Source organism: Petromyzon marinus, chromosome 23 (assembly GCF_048934315.1).
Source record: "Petromyzon marinus isolate PM22_M1 ecotype Great Lakes invasive population chromosome 23, UKy_Petmar_22M1.pri1.0, whole genome shotgun sequence".
NCBI lineage: Eukaryota > Metazoa > Chordata > Hyperoartia > Petromyzontiformes > Petromyzontidae > Petromyzon > Petromyzon marinus.
In genome coordinates, this window is record NC_133689.1 from 4,807,490 (window position 1) to 4,821,527 (window position 14,038).

A 14,038-nucleotide genomic window follows, 5' to 3' on the forward strand; every position below is an offset into this window, starting at 1 on the left:
CGGCATGTGCGTGCGTGTGTGTGTGTTTGTATTGTGGGGAGTGGTAGTGTAACGGTTCGCGCGCTGCGCTACGAACCCGGCGACACGAGTTTCAGGTTTTTTTTCAGTTTATTTTGGTATAGCCCTGTGAGCCATTCGGCCCTTGAATCGGGTGCAACCACAACAAACAAAAAAACACGAACAAATTCGACTCACGGCCACCAAACTTCAGTGACGCATTATCCGAACCGGTCCTGGGCCTCCCCCTCGGTCGAATCGGCCCTCAAATGAGTACCTGGTGCGTTGTGCTTAAACATCGCCACTGGGGAGACAAAGGCGGCCGGGCGTGGTGCTGCTGGCCACCCACCCCCTCGTGCGCCGTGCCGGCCTTCATAGGTGCTCGCTAACAGCACTTGCCCCTGCTGTCCACATGAGCTATACGGTGGGGGGGGGGGGGGGCTTTGTCTTTATGGAAATGCGTCGCTAATAAAAAAACAATAATTGTACGAGCGGCTTCCTTCCTGTGTTTGTGTTGGAGTTCACTTTTCCCGGCGAGTAACTCCATGTAATATTTCCGAAGTAATATTTCGCAAATATACGCACTTAAGCGCAAGTGGTGTGGTGCTGCTATTTATGATTATACCGGTACATTCATATAGGTGCAAACTCTCACTCTACCTCTCTGTGTGCAATGAAGTAGGGCCGTTGTCCGAACCGTCGCCCATCATATATATTTTTAAGGCGCCACAGTGTTATTGACGATTATGTTGAGTTATATGTAAGATATATATATCAATCGCCTATATATGTATTCGATGCGAGTATGTGATGTCTGCATGTGTATGAATACTGATGTATGTGTGTACACACATATATGGGCACGCATGTTTATAGGTAAATGTTTTTATATAATTTATTACATTGTTGGATGGTGTCGGCGTCGGAGGTTGCTTGACCATACTTCACCACGTTGGTCGGTGCGGGTCGGTGAACGCGGATTCCGTTCCGTATCAGATATCACTCGCCACTGACGTTAGCCGTGGTCAGGAATCGAACTTAAGTTGCCGGATTTCAGACCGCAGTTCGCGAACCACCGTTGTGTTATGTCACGTTGGCAGGCAATGTTGTGTTGTGTGCGCGCAATTGTTCACCGTACTCTCCCGATTGCAAGACGAAGCTTCGCAAGGTGAGACGCACCTCAAAATTGTGTCGGGTATCACTAAAGTTTTCAAATCTGGTCGCGTACGAACAAGTAATCGGATTATAAGACGCACCCCTCCCTCCACCCCCCCCCCGCTAAAGGCGAAAGTGTGGCTTATAGTTCGGAGCATACGAGATACACAGTTCCATACAATTGTTTGTAAACTCAGCTTGTTCGTCAATAACACCGTGGGCTTTTTAAGAAGAAGAGGAGGAAAAAATGAAATTGCCAACGTTTCGGGCAACGGCCCTTCTTAATGGCACAAAAGTAATCGGGGCCAGAAGAGAGATATAAAATATACGAGTTGGAGACTGGACTTGTTTACACCACGGGAGGCCTGGTGGCAATAACATCTTTAAAATATTTTCTGATGGCCAGTTTACACATATATGTTTTAATGGGCATGTAAATAGTTACACCATTAGTAAGCTATTGAGTAAGGGACAAACCCCTTCAATAACCAACGAAGTATGATTACCAATTAAACTGATTTATATTAAACAGCCAGCACATCCTTCTGTCCCGCCCTCCGGCAAGCGAAACGTTTTGCTCACATCGCATGATGGCAGTGTGAAGTAAAGAAAACACAACGTTGCTGGCACATTGCATTGTATATTAAACGAATTTCATATAGCTTATAACCATAGCACAGGCACGACGAAAAAAGTGAGATTTGATTGTCCACTAATTAGTTGGAGAGTCTGCGGTAGACTGTTGCTCTATTGCTCTCAGTTGTAAGTATTATCAATGTAATCTCCAGTGCTTATGTAGGTAATTGGCTGTCGGTCGCTCGCCCTGTTTTACTGCGAGTGTCGTACGCTATGCGTGGCTGCCGCTAATGACGATGCTGCTGCTGATGATGATGAACACTAACCATCGTGTTTTATGGGCGCTCAATAACACCCACCCGTGTTACATGCGATAGTAAAAGACGGTGTGGGCCAGCGCAGGACGAGCCTGCGTCTTTACGGCCGGGCATCTGTATATTGTGTGCGTGTGTTTGTATGTATGGATGATGTGTGGTTTATGTGTATGTGTGTATATGTGGAGCGGTGGCGCAGTGGTCGATTTAGCCTCGGTCGACTTCGCTTCAAATGAGTTCCTGGTGCGGTACTTAAACATTGCCAGGATATACAATGCTGTAAATCGAAATGTATTGCCAGGAGAGAGAGGCAAAGGCGGCCAGGCGTTTACGCTGGCAACCCACCCCCTTCGTGTGCCGTGCTTACCTTCATAGGAGCCCGCTAACAGTTCAATTGACTTGCGCTAAAAGTCAACTGATGCTATAATTGTGGATCTTTGTATATAATTTGTATACACAACGGATGTCGCAATCTAGCCTCTCACGAAGCCTAACGTCGAAAGTTAGCAACGTGGAACCGCGTATGGCCGAAACATCACCCCTCGTGTTTTCGGAAAACAGAGCTCATTACGTTAACCGCGTATAGCCGAAACACGCGTTCTACGAAACCAAGGGGGGGTTTTTTGCCCCCCCCCCCCCGTATACATTATACAATATGGGGAGCGGTGGAATGGCTCCCTGCGATATGCGTTAGATCTCCGTGTTTGTAGCACAGTGAGTGCGTCGATGCACGTGACACTCATAGTACAACGCTCAGTGCATTACAGAGTACGATACGCATTGTATAGTGCGCTCAATGTATAAACACATATCACAGCACTGAACGCGTAACAGCCTCAATTATATAACAGTCATATTGCAAAACTCAATTGCATAACAGCCTCAAGTACAACACTCTCAACGTACAAGACAAAATGAAGACAAAGTTCCCCCGTGTAGCCTTTAACAGACTGTTGGGGCAAGTGCTGTTAGCGAGAGTCTAATGAAGGCCAGAACGGAACATGAGGAGGTGGGCGCCCGGGACCACGCCCGACCGCCTTTGTCTCCCCAGTGGCGATGTTTACACACTGCACCAGGTACTCATTTGAGGCTGAGTCGACCTAGGGGAGGCTCAGGACCGGTCCAGATCATCGTCTCTGGTGTTGGCTATAAGGCGCTAAACGCTACATTACCGCTCCCCCACTCACATAATACACACTCACAGTACATACTATATCATACACTCAGTGCACACTCATCGTACACATCACAGTACACCCTCACGGTGCATTCTATAGTACACTGATTACACAGTCAGTAAACAGTACAGTCACAGTACAACACTCAGAGTACACAGTACACACTCACAGTAGACAAAGACAAGGCCACACTCACAGTACACAGTACACACTAACAGTACACTCAGAGTACACACTCACAGTACACAAATACAAGGCTATACTCAGTACACAGTACACACTAACAGTACACTCAGAGTACACAGAGTACGCACTCACAGTACATCGTACACACTCACAGTAGACACCCAGTGCTCAAAGTACACACTCAGTACACACAGTACACACTCGGTACACACCGTACAATACTAAGATGACACGGTACACACTCACAGTACACACAATACACAAAGATAAGACCACTCACAGTACACACTCACAATACACACTCACAGTACACAGTACACACTCAGTACACAAAGATAAGACCACACTCACAGTACACACTAACAGTACACTCAGAGTATACATTCACAGTACATAGTACACACTCAAAGTACACACCCAGTACTCGCAGTACACACGCAGTACACACAGTACACACTCAGAGTTCAGGCTCGGTTCACACAGTAAACACTCAAGAGTACACTCACAGTACACTCACAGTACACACTCACAGTACACACTCAGAGTACTCACAGAGTACACACACAGAGTACACACACAGAGTACACACAGTACACCCACAGTACACACCCACAGTACACAGAGTACACACACAGAGTACACACAGTACACCCACAGTACACACCCACAGTATACAGAGTACACAGTACACACACAGTACACACAGTACACACCCACAGTACACACCCACAGTACACAGAGTACACACAGAGTACACACACAGTACACACACAGAGTACGCACAGTACATCCACAGTACACACCCACAGTACACAGAGTACACACACAGAGTACACACAGTACACCCACAGTACACAGAGTACACACAGTACACACACAAAGTACACACAGTACACCCACAGTACACACCCACAGTACACAGAGTACACACACAGTACACACACAGTACACACACAGAGTACACACAGTACACCCACAGTACACACGAACAGTACACAGAGTACACACAGAGTACACCCACAGTACACACAGAGTACACCCACAGTACACACACAGAGTACACACAGAGTACACACCCACAGTACACAGAGTACACACAGAGTACACACACAGTACACACAGAGTACACACACAGTACACACACAGTACACACACAGAGTACACACCCACAGTACACAGAGTACACACACAGTACACACACAGTACACAGAGTACACACACAGTACACACACAGTACACACCCACAGTACACAGAGTACACACAGAGTACACCCATAGTACACACAGAGTACACCCACAGTACACACACAGAGTACACACAGTACACACCCACAGTACACAGTGTACACACAGAGTACACCCACAGTATACACACAGAGTACACACACAGTACACACAGAGTACACACAGTACACACCCACAGTACACAGTGTACACACAGAGTACACCCACAGTATACACAGAGTACACACACAGTACACAGAGTACACACACAGTACACCCACAGTACACACCCACAGTACACAGCGTACACACTCACAGACTCTCGCCGTGACGCCTGCACGGGAAGTGCACTTCGACCCTCCACGTCTACACGCGGTCCCCGACCTGCTGTAGCCGGGTTTCATCCCGGTGTATAAAGCCCACTGCGTGCCGCGCGTCCCCTAACGCGCACACACGCGCGCACTCACGATCTCTACCACATTACCACCCGACTGCGAGGCGCGCCGGAAAGTAACACGCGCCTGAAAGGGTGTGTCGATTAAGCGAGACAAATCTGGTCTCACAAGCGGTCACGCGCAGCAGTAGTGGGGGCTTTCGAGACCAAATATTCTCCATAATATAAGGTTTTTTGGTTGGGGTTAGATCGCGTAAATATAAATGTGTCGTTAAACCCGCCACCACCCGGCACAGCCAACTTGTAAGGTTTGTCACGTAAATAAAACGTGGGAATTCGTTACTAGCACAGCACACCGGTGTGTTGGAGAGAAGAATCCACAATGTTGTTACGCGATATAACCCCAAAATAAAAAAAAAAACCCTATGGTCTCACAAATTATACGCGCGCTCCTACCGGATTATAAGACGCACCCCAACCTCCACTTCTTTAAAACCGAGGGATGGGGGGCAGGTTCCGTGGTATAATCCGTAGACTACGTGCCGATATATTTAATAAATTAACCTTTAACGGAAAGATCTTCACGTTACGTTACGCTGCCTATGAGCAAATCGCGCATAATGCGTCCCAGTCTCGTCAGATCCTGCAGGCTCAGCCGGGTGGGGCCTGGATACAATTCTCGTGAAGAACACACGTGCCAACAGTCAGGGTTACAAAGGGTTATTTCATGTATGTATTTTAACACTGGCATTAAAACATTTACATTGTTATTCTTTAATATAATGTTTTATCCATTAACGCCTATTTTTCTTATTCGTTTTCAGATGACGTTTAACAATGGAAAAAAATACCTAAGACAAACGGGTTCAATTCGTTTTTCTGTATGCTAAAGAAGGCAGCTGTAATTGTAATATATTTTAATGTATACATTAATTCCAAAATATAATTCGTGCATCATGCGTTAATGTTAATTGAATATGTGTTAACACAAGTGAAATAACCCTATGCGATTCGTTAAAAATAATATAATCCTGTGTGTCCCTAATTGCCCGAAACGTCGTCCCTTATACATTGCGTTGTTGATGGTTGTGTTGAGTTCGGCTGTTGATTGTTGTGTGGAGTTTAGTTGTTGGTTATTGTACTTACATTTTTACTTAAAACTTTCGTGACTGCAGTAATTAATATTCTTTGTTTTTTTCGGTAAAGTCACGTAGATAGAAAAATAAAATAATAAAAAATAAAAACTACGACTTAAAGCTTTCGTGACTGCAGGGATTCATATTCTTGGTTCTTTCGGTAAAGTCACGTATAAGGGACACAAATAAAATAATAAAAATATAAAACAATTAAATTCTCAGGTGTGAAAACCACAATTTTCTTGTTGTGGTTTTCACACCTGATGATGATTGCTTGTGTTGCAGTCGAAACGTCGTGAGAATTTTATTGTTTTATATTTTTATTATTTTATTGTTTCCCTTCTACGTGACTTTACCGAAAGAACCAATAATATTAAAAAAAACTACGACGTTTCGATCACAACGCAAGCGATCGTCTTCAAAGTCGCAACACAAGCGAGCGTCTTTGTCTAAGGACGATCGCTTGTGTTGTGATCGAAACGTTGTAGTTTGATTTTTTTATTTCCTTTTATTTTTCAGTCTACGTGACTTTACCGAAAGAACCGAAGAATATACCAACGCAACATCAGCAGCATCACCATCAGAAAATTTCTCTAAAAATATTTCAGTTGAGTAAACTTGCAGTTCAATAATGTTCAAGCGATCTTAACGATAAAAACATTAAGACGGGCATAATTTTACCCCCAGAGATACATATATATGTGTAACGGGGATGTCGTCGCAGCCAGTATTACGATTCACGGTTGATTTGTTTTTTTGGGTCAGGCCACACGGAATGATCGAGATAATATTTGTGTCGTAAAAACCACCCGCCACCCAACACAGCCAAACTCATTAAACGGTCACGGTATGCAAAGTGTTTAGAGACGCGCCAATTACTATTAATAAAAACACACACAAACAGAAGAGTCGTTGTCCGAAACGTCACCTAGTATATATTATGTCGTTTTTAAGGCTACAGTGTTACTGTGGAATGTGTTGAGTTGTCTTTTGTGTGTTAATGTGATTCTGGTGGTACCACAGCCAACGCAGCAGCACCAATTAACGTGCCAATGCTTATTTACGGCCTAACCCACAAATCAATTGTGGTTTATGGAAAGCTGATATTGCGATAATCGTCATATCGTGAAATTGTAACTCGTATCGTGTCGAGAAATAACACATCGCAAGTCACCTTGCGTTATTCAATCACCGGATCCAAATGCAAAGAGCCCGTGGGTCCGGGCGAGATATTTACGACAAAAAAAACTCACATTCTTCAATAACACTTGCTTTAAAAATATAGACGACGTTTCGGGCAATGGCCCTTCTTCATAGCACATAATTCGATAATTCATGTATTTGCTGTCTTAGTTATTAAGTTAAATACGTTCGTGTCAATGGTAAGCATAGATCCTGTGTTCACGTGACAGATATATTGTGTGGGGAGCGGTGGTGCAGTGGTTAGCGCACTGTGCTACGAACCTAGCGACCGAGTTCGATTCCCGCTCATGGCCAACATCGGTGACGATTATCTGCACCAGTTGTGGACCTCCCCTAGGTCTATTCAGCCTTAAAACCGGTACCTGGTGTGGTCTGTAAACATCGCCACGAGGGAGACAAAGGGGGCCCAAGCATGGTGCTGCCCCCCCCCCTCCTCGTGTGCCGCGCCGGCCTTCATTGGTGCTGCTCGCTAACAGCACTTGCCCCAACAGTCTGTTAAGGCTATACCGGTGATCTTTGTCTTTGATACAGAGAGTGTGTATATTAACATAACCACCCTGGTGACCCTCTTTATGTGTTCCACGTGTAGCATGCGCCTTCAGCGACGTGGCGTGGCGAGGCTTATCATCCAGCAGTGGATTGACAAAGAGCTGTAGATCATTAAACGCATTTTGTTTGCGATACTGTGTTGGCAGTGGCGCATAAGCACACATACAAAAAAAAACAACCCCCAACTCTCAACACGAGAGTCAATAACAGTGCCCGAAAGGGAAAATAAACACCCAACAGGCGACGTTTCGGGCAGTTGCCATTCATTCATAACACATGTAATTTGTAAATGATTTGAGGGCACTGGCCCGATGTTCATGTAACACCTGTTAAACGCGTGCCACGAAGAAGGGCCCTTGCTTAAAACGTCGCCTATTATTAAATATAAATATATATACACACGCACATCTCATATTCGGCGAGTGTTATCGACGAATGTGATGAGTTTTTTCGGGGGGGTAATTACGACCACCGCACAAAGACTAAGACCCCCCGCATAGCCATTTGAGACGCTGCTGGGGCAAGTGCTGTGAGCGACTCGGCCAGCAACCACCAACCAACCACCTCGCGCGCAGCGCCTAGAACCCTAGACGGTCTCTCCATCACGCTGGGCGTGCGCCCTCTCCTCCGATCCCGTAAGGCTAAACGGTGTCGTATCTGTGTGTAGTGTGTGTGTATACAGATTATCTGTATCACTGGAGACGGTGTTTTACAGAATGTATACCCCCCCCCCACTATCACCGCCCCCCCCCCCCGCTTCAACCGGCCAGATTTCACTATCACCATCTATTGCCGCTTTTCAGAAACGTGAGTCAATTATGAAAATGATAACTTTGCGAGCGATAAGACGGCACTCGAGATAAACGTGGGCATAATAATATACACCACGCCGCGTGTGTGTGTCTAGCAAGCACACGTGGGGCTACTCTCGTGACGGCTAAACATGCGGTGCATTGATTAGTGTTTTTCTACGCTTAATCGCAATTTGCTGAGCACAGCTCCGAAATGCCAAGCGGCCAGCAGCCAACAGCACCGTTTACGTTGTGAACAGAGATGTGTAACGCTTTCTCGAATTAAGCAACGGTATCTAAGGAATTGGGGAGGCTGGTGAGGAGGGTGACAGACGAGGTGGGTGGGAAATTTCAACTCGAGATGAGTGGCCGAGGCAAGAAGCAGTGTGGTGAGTGAGAGGGTGAGTGAGCGACTGGGTGAGTTGCTGGGACCCGCAGTGTGGTGAGTGGGTGAGTGAGAGGGTGAGTGAGCGACAGGGTGAGTTGCTGGGACCCGCAGTGTGGTGAGTGGGTGAGTGAGAGGGTGAGTGAAAGGGTGAGCGACAGGGTGAGTTTCTGCGACCCACAGTGTGGTGAGTGGGTGAGTGAGAAGGTGAGTGAAAGGGTGAGTGAGCGACAGGGTGAGTTGCTGCGACCCACAGTGTGGTGAGTGGGTAAGTGAGAGGGTAAGAGGGTGAATGAGTGACTGGGTGAGTTGCTAGGACCCAGAGTGTGGTGAGTGGGTGAGTGAGAGGGTAAGAGGGTGAGTGAGTGACAGGGTGAGTTGCTGGGACCCGCGGTGTGGTGAGTGGGTGAGTGAGAGGGTGAGTGAGCGACAGGGTGAGTTGCTGCGACCCACAGTGTGGTGAGTGGGTAAGTGAGAGGGTGAGTGAGTGATAGGGTGAGTGACAGGGTGAGTTGTTGTGGCCCACATTGTGCGTGGTGGTTGAACACAGTGAGACGAAACGGTGAGCGTGTGGCAGACCGAGTCCTCAACACGGGTGAACGAATAAATGCATGTCGTTCACGGGAACAGTAACTGTTTGTAAGTGTCCATGAATTGAAAGTGGGTGCTTAGTTAGTACTTTAATTATGAAACTATGCGTCGACTCGTCAATTATCGTATGCTCCCGAATATAAGACACACCCTCTCCCCCTCCTGTATTTTAAAATAAGCAAAATTTGGGGGCGCGTATTATAATTTGGGAGGCTTGTGTGTGCATGCGTGCGTCTGTGACAAGATTTGTGTCATTTTAGTTGAACTTCTTTCGCACCGTAAGTAACCGGCCGTGCAAATCGGAGGCGTCTTGTAATTGTAAGAATACGGCAGCGGTAAAAAAGCGATTCTTAAGATTCCTGAGAAACGAATCGCTCGTGAGAATTAATGTAAAATATACAACGCATGCCGTTATATTTCGTAAAATCAAGTTCGCGTGTAAGGCCCCTGCAGCCACTAACGCGTTTTCATTTGAATCGATTTTGTTAACGGACTAATTTGTGATGCCACTGCTGCGTTGGCAGTGGTGCACAATTAACAATACCACTCAACACGTTTGTCAGTAACACTGCGGCCTTAAATTAAACAAATATAATAACTGACATTCTAGAATGGGGCCATTATTCATGCCATATTTGTATTTATTATAGAGTAACGTATTATTATTATTAGGTGTTTCCTCCAAGCATTGAGTGTGTTTATTATGGAATCAAACCACGACAAATTCCTCCTTCCCATGAATGGGTCATGTACCCAGCTGAATCTGCGGCTATGTTGGGGAGAAACCTCAGCGTGATGAAACGTTCTGCAACCCAATATTGAGATCGTTGCGATGTTACACTTAGTGACCACTGAATACCACAACGACTCCCCAACTATATGGCAGGCAAATCGAACTTTAGGTGGCCAGGTTCGTAGCGGAGTGCGCGAGTCACTGGGCAGTGACGCGGCCCAGCGGTAGCGCGTTCACCACTTGTTGCTGCAGAGTTTCACGGTTCGAGTCCAGCGGCCGCCCTGATTAACACTGCAATAATTTGGCTGGACGTTCCCAGCCATGTTCTGGCTGGATATTTCCTCCAAGCATTGATGAGCGTTCGTGCTACAAAGTGGGAGCATTCCAGAGTTCCCGGAGAAAAAACCCACACCTTGCGCGAGGTAGCAGCCTTCTACCCCCCCCCCCATCCCCGTACAGATGCAAACAGATGGCGATCGGATCCACTTGCTGCACTGCCTTCTCCTGGTGAGCCGGGGTATGGGCACCTGCCGGAGGCCCCGCGAGCGGCGACTTTAGAAGGATCGGTGGCTCCCAGAACGTGGATGGAAAGACATCGTACCGCTCAACGCGTGCCACAACTATAGACCGTACCGCGGGTGCTAAGGATCGGCAAACACTGTAGCCGCGCACAGAAGCGACTTCATGCGAGCTGCCGTAATCGATGGAGGATTGTTTATTTCTTGGAGTTAAACACACACACGTATACAAAAAATAATCGCCGAATCTAATTAAACATATCACAACGTACAGCATACGCAAATTCACGATACGAAATGCAGAAATGCGTAAAGCAAAACTGTCCGCCGCGAAGATTAACTGTGGACACGTATCGCAGAGAATCGGTTTGCATCGGTGAATAACGAATATTTGACGCACGGTCGTGGCGAAGTATGGTTTAAGCAAGCCACCAGGGTCGGCGTGCCAAGGTCCCGTCCCGTCTCTCTCGATCGCTGCGCTACAAACGCTGCCACCCGTGTTCGATTCCCGTTCACGGACAACGTCTCGTTGACTATTACCCGAAGCGGCGATGAGCCTCCTCCTCCCCTAGGTCCTGGGCCTCTCCTATGTCGACTTAGTCTTAAATGAATACCCGGTGCGGTGTGTACACATCAGCGATGGGGAGACAAAGGCGGTCGCGAGTGGTTGCTGCTGGGTTACACCACGACCTCGTTCGCCGGCCCGACTGCAATAGGCGCTTGCTAACACCGCTTGGAGCCAACAGTCTAAGTCAGGCTATGACTTCTGTGCGAGTTCGTCTCTAAGTGCTTGTGCATGTGTGTGTTTATCTGCGCGCGTGTCTTTGTGTATCTATGCGAGTCTGTGCGTACGTGGCTGTGCGTCACCCGAGTAAGATTCTCGCTCAACATCGATGATGATCTAAACCGGTACTGGGCGTCCCCCAGGTCGGCTCGGCCTCAAATCAGTACCTCGGTGCGGTGTGTAAACACCGCCGCCAGGGAGACAAAGGCGGCCGGGCGTGGTGCTGACCACCCACCTCTTCGTGTGCCGTATCGGCCTTCATAGGCGCTACTCGCTAACGACACTTGCCCCAACAGTCTATTAAGCTTATACGGAAGATGTTTGCCTTCGTGTGTCGCTGAGAGACATCGTATATTGATCAATATAGTGGACACCAATGAGTGAATGCAAGCACGCGAAGTAAGAATAATAACAAACAAAGCCTCGCTGAGTCTCAAGACTCCTGTTCAGGATGCTCCATGCGTTGCGACGTTTGGCCGCTGCTATTAACGAGTGCTCGTGACACGTATGCGCACGTTCCACTTCTTTCGCACCAGCATGGGGCCGAACGCGCCAATCGGAGGCGCGCGCGAGGAGTGCGATGAGAGATGTCACCGCGCGCACCAGAAGGGTAGCTCACTCCGCACAGATAGATGCAAGAATCCTTTGTTACACCGTACTGTGCTGTCATTCGCTGGCCACCACGCAGCGCGGAGTGCCTGCCATCCATCCCCAGGCGGTCTCCCATCCAAGCGCTAACCAGGCTCGAGCCCGCTTGGCTTCCGAGATTCTGGCCGTCGTGGCCGACATCATAGGCATGCAAGCAGTCGCGACCGTGCGTAACAGTGTGATGTCGCGAACGTGAGTGGTGCTGTCGCGACCGCCGCGAGGCTTACCTCCCCCGTCCGCCTGTGAGCGCGCCCGGCCTCTCTACGCGAGCATCTGCGGTACGCGACGTTCTCTCAGCCCACGTCTCTGTGTGTCCGTGTGTGTCTCTGTGTGTCAGTGTCCGTGTGTGTCTCTCTCTGTGTGTCTGTGCGCGCGCGTGTCTGTGCGTGGAGGGAGAGGACGGGGGATAGGGGGGGCGGGAGGGAACTGGGGGGTGGGGGGACGAGCTATAACGTGTTTGTGACTCTCACAGGCACCTCCTACCCACCCCCCCCCTTGTAGCAATAAAGGACTTCGCAAACACTCGCGCATGCGCTGAGCGTTCGTGGTGCTGTGTGCACGTGTGTGTGTGTGGCTGTGCGTGTGTATGACTATTTAAGGCTGAGTCGACCTTGGGGAGGCCCAAGACCCGTTCGGATAATCGTCACTGAAAAATTGTTCGCGAGCGAGATTCGAAGTCGGCTGGCCCCACCGGTTCGTGGCGCAGTGCGCTAATCACTGCGCCACCGCTCCACACCTGTTTGCAAAACATCGACAAGAGGGAGACAAAGGCGGCCGGACGGTGGTGCTGGCCATCCCACCCCCCTCACTTGCCCCAGGCGCCTGCGTTGGCTACACGGGGGATCTTTGTGTGGACGGAGAGGCCACGTGTTTTGGGAGAGGCGGGTACTGGGACACTATGAGCGATCGGAGGCCGCTCGATGTCTCTGCGTGTATCGGATTCTGTTGAGAGAACGTATCGCCCCAAATGTTTGTCGCCTCGTTATACCTACCCACCTACCTAACTCCCTAGCTAGCTACATTCCTTCACACCTACTTCTTAGCTACACGCTTTCCTCTATATCTGCCTACCTCGCTATCGATACGCCCCCAATATATTCACCTACCTAACTGTCGACCTAACTGCCTATCTAGCTATAGCTACAACATGAGTAGCAAACATCTCAACCTGTCTCTGCATGCACATATACACACAGCACCTACCTGCCACCTACCTACCTTTTTATATACACACACCTACATATGTATGTATATGTCCACCTACCTACTGAATAAGCCTGCCCATCTGGTTCTTGACACGTCTTGACCAGATTTGTAGAACTTTATGTAGACCGGCTGCGTATGACTTTCCGGAGCGTCTTATAATCCGGAGAATACGGTATATCCGACGCGTATTTGCTTTGAGAACACGCGTCTGGAAATATTAACTTCAAAGTGTTTTTTTCTTTTATTTGTGACCTGATAATGACTGGCAAACTTTGAAATTATCTTCCACTGGAACTTAGAAAAATTGGCAAGCGGTAAGCATTCTACTCTGTAAGGTCAACTTTTGTGCACGGTGCGTTGAACTTCTTTTACACCATGCGCAGGCAAACGTGCTAATCGGAGGTGTCCATCTCCAAATCTGTGGAACGCAGATTCAAAGGCCCCAACATGCCAGGCGGTCAGGAACAAAC

At 48.1% G+C, this 14,038-nt stretch overlaps 1 protein-coding gene across 2 annotated transcripts in view; it reads right to left on the bottom strand.

The window, feature by feature from the left end:
- LOC116945210 (uncharacterized) overlaps positions 1 to 14,038 on the bottom strand; it is an 87,501-nt gene that overhangs the window by 33,808 nt on the left and 39,655 nt on the right. Inside the window, exon 1 of one of the 2 annotated variants that reach the window (XM_032959495.2) lies at positions 12,590 to 13,174. The exons of the other annotated variant lie outside the window; for it this stretch is intronic. The gene's annotated coding sequence lies outside the window, so the exon portion shown is untranslated. Of the gene's footprint in view, positions 1 to 12,589; positions 13,175 to 14,038 lie in introns of those variants that run through there. 2 annotated transcript variants of the gene reach the window in all.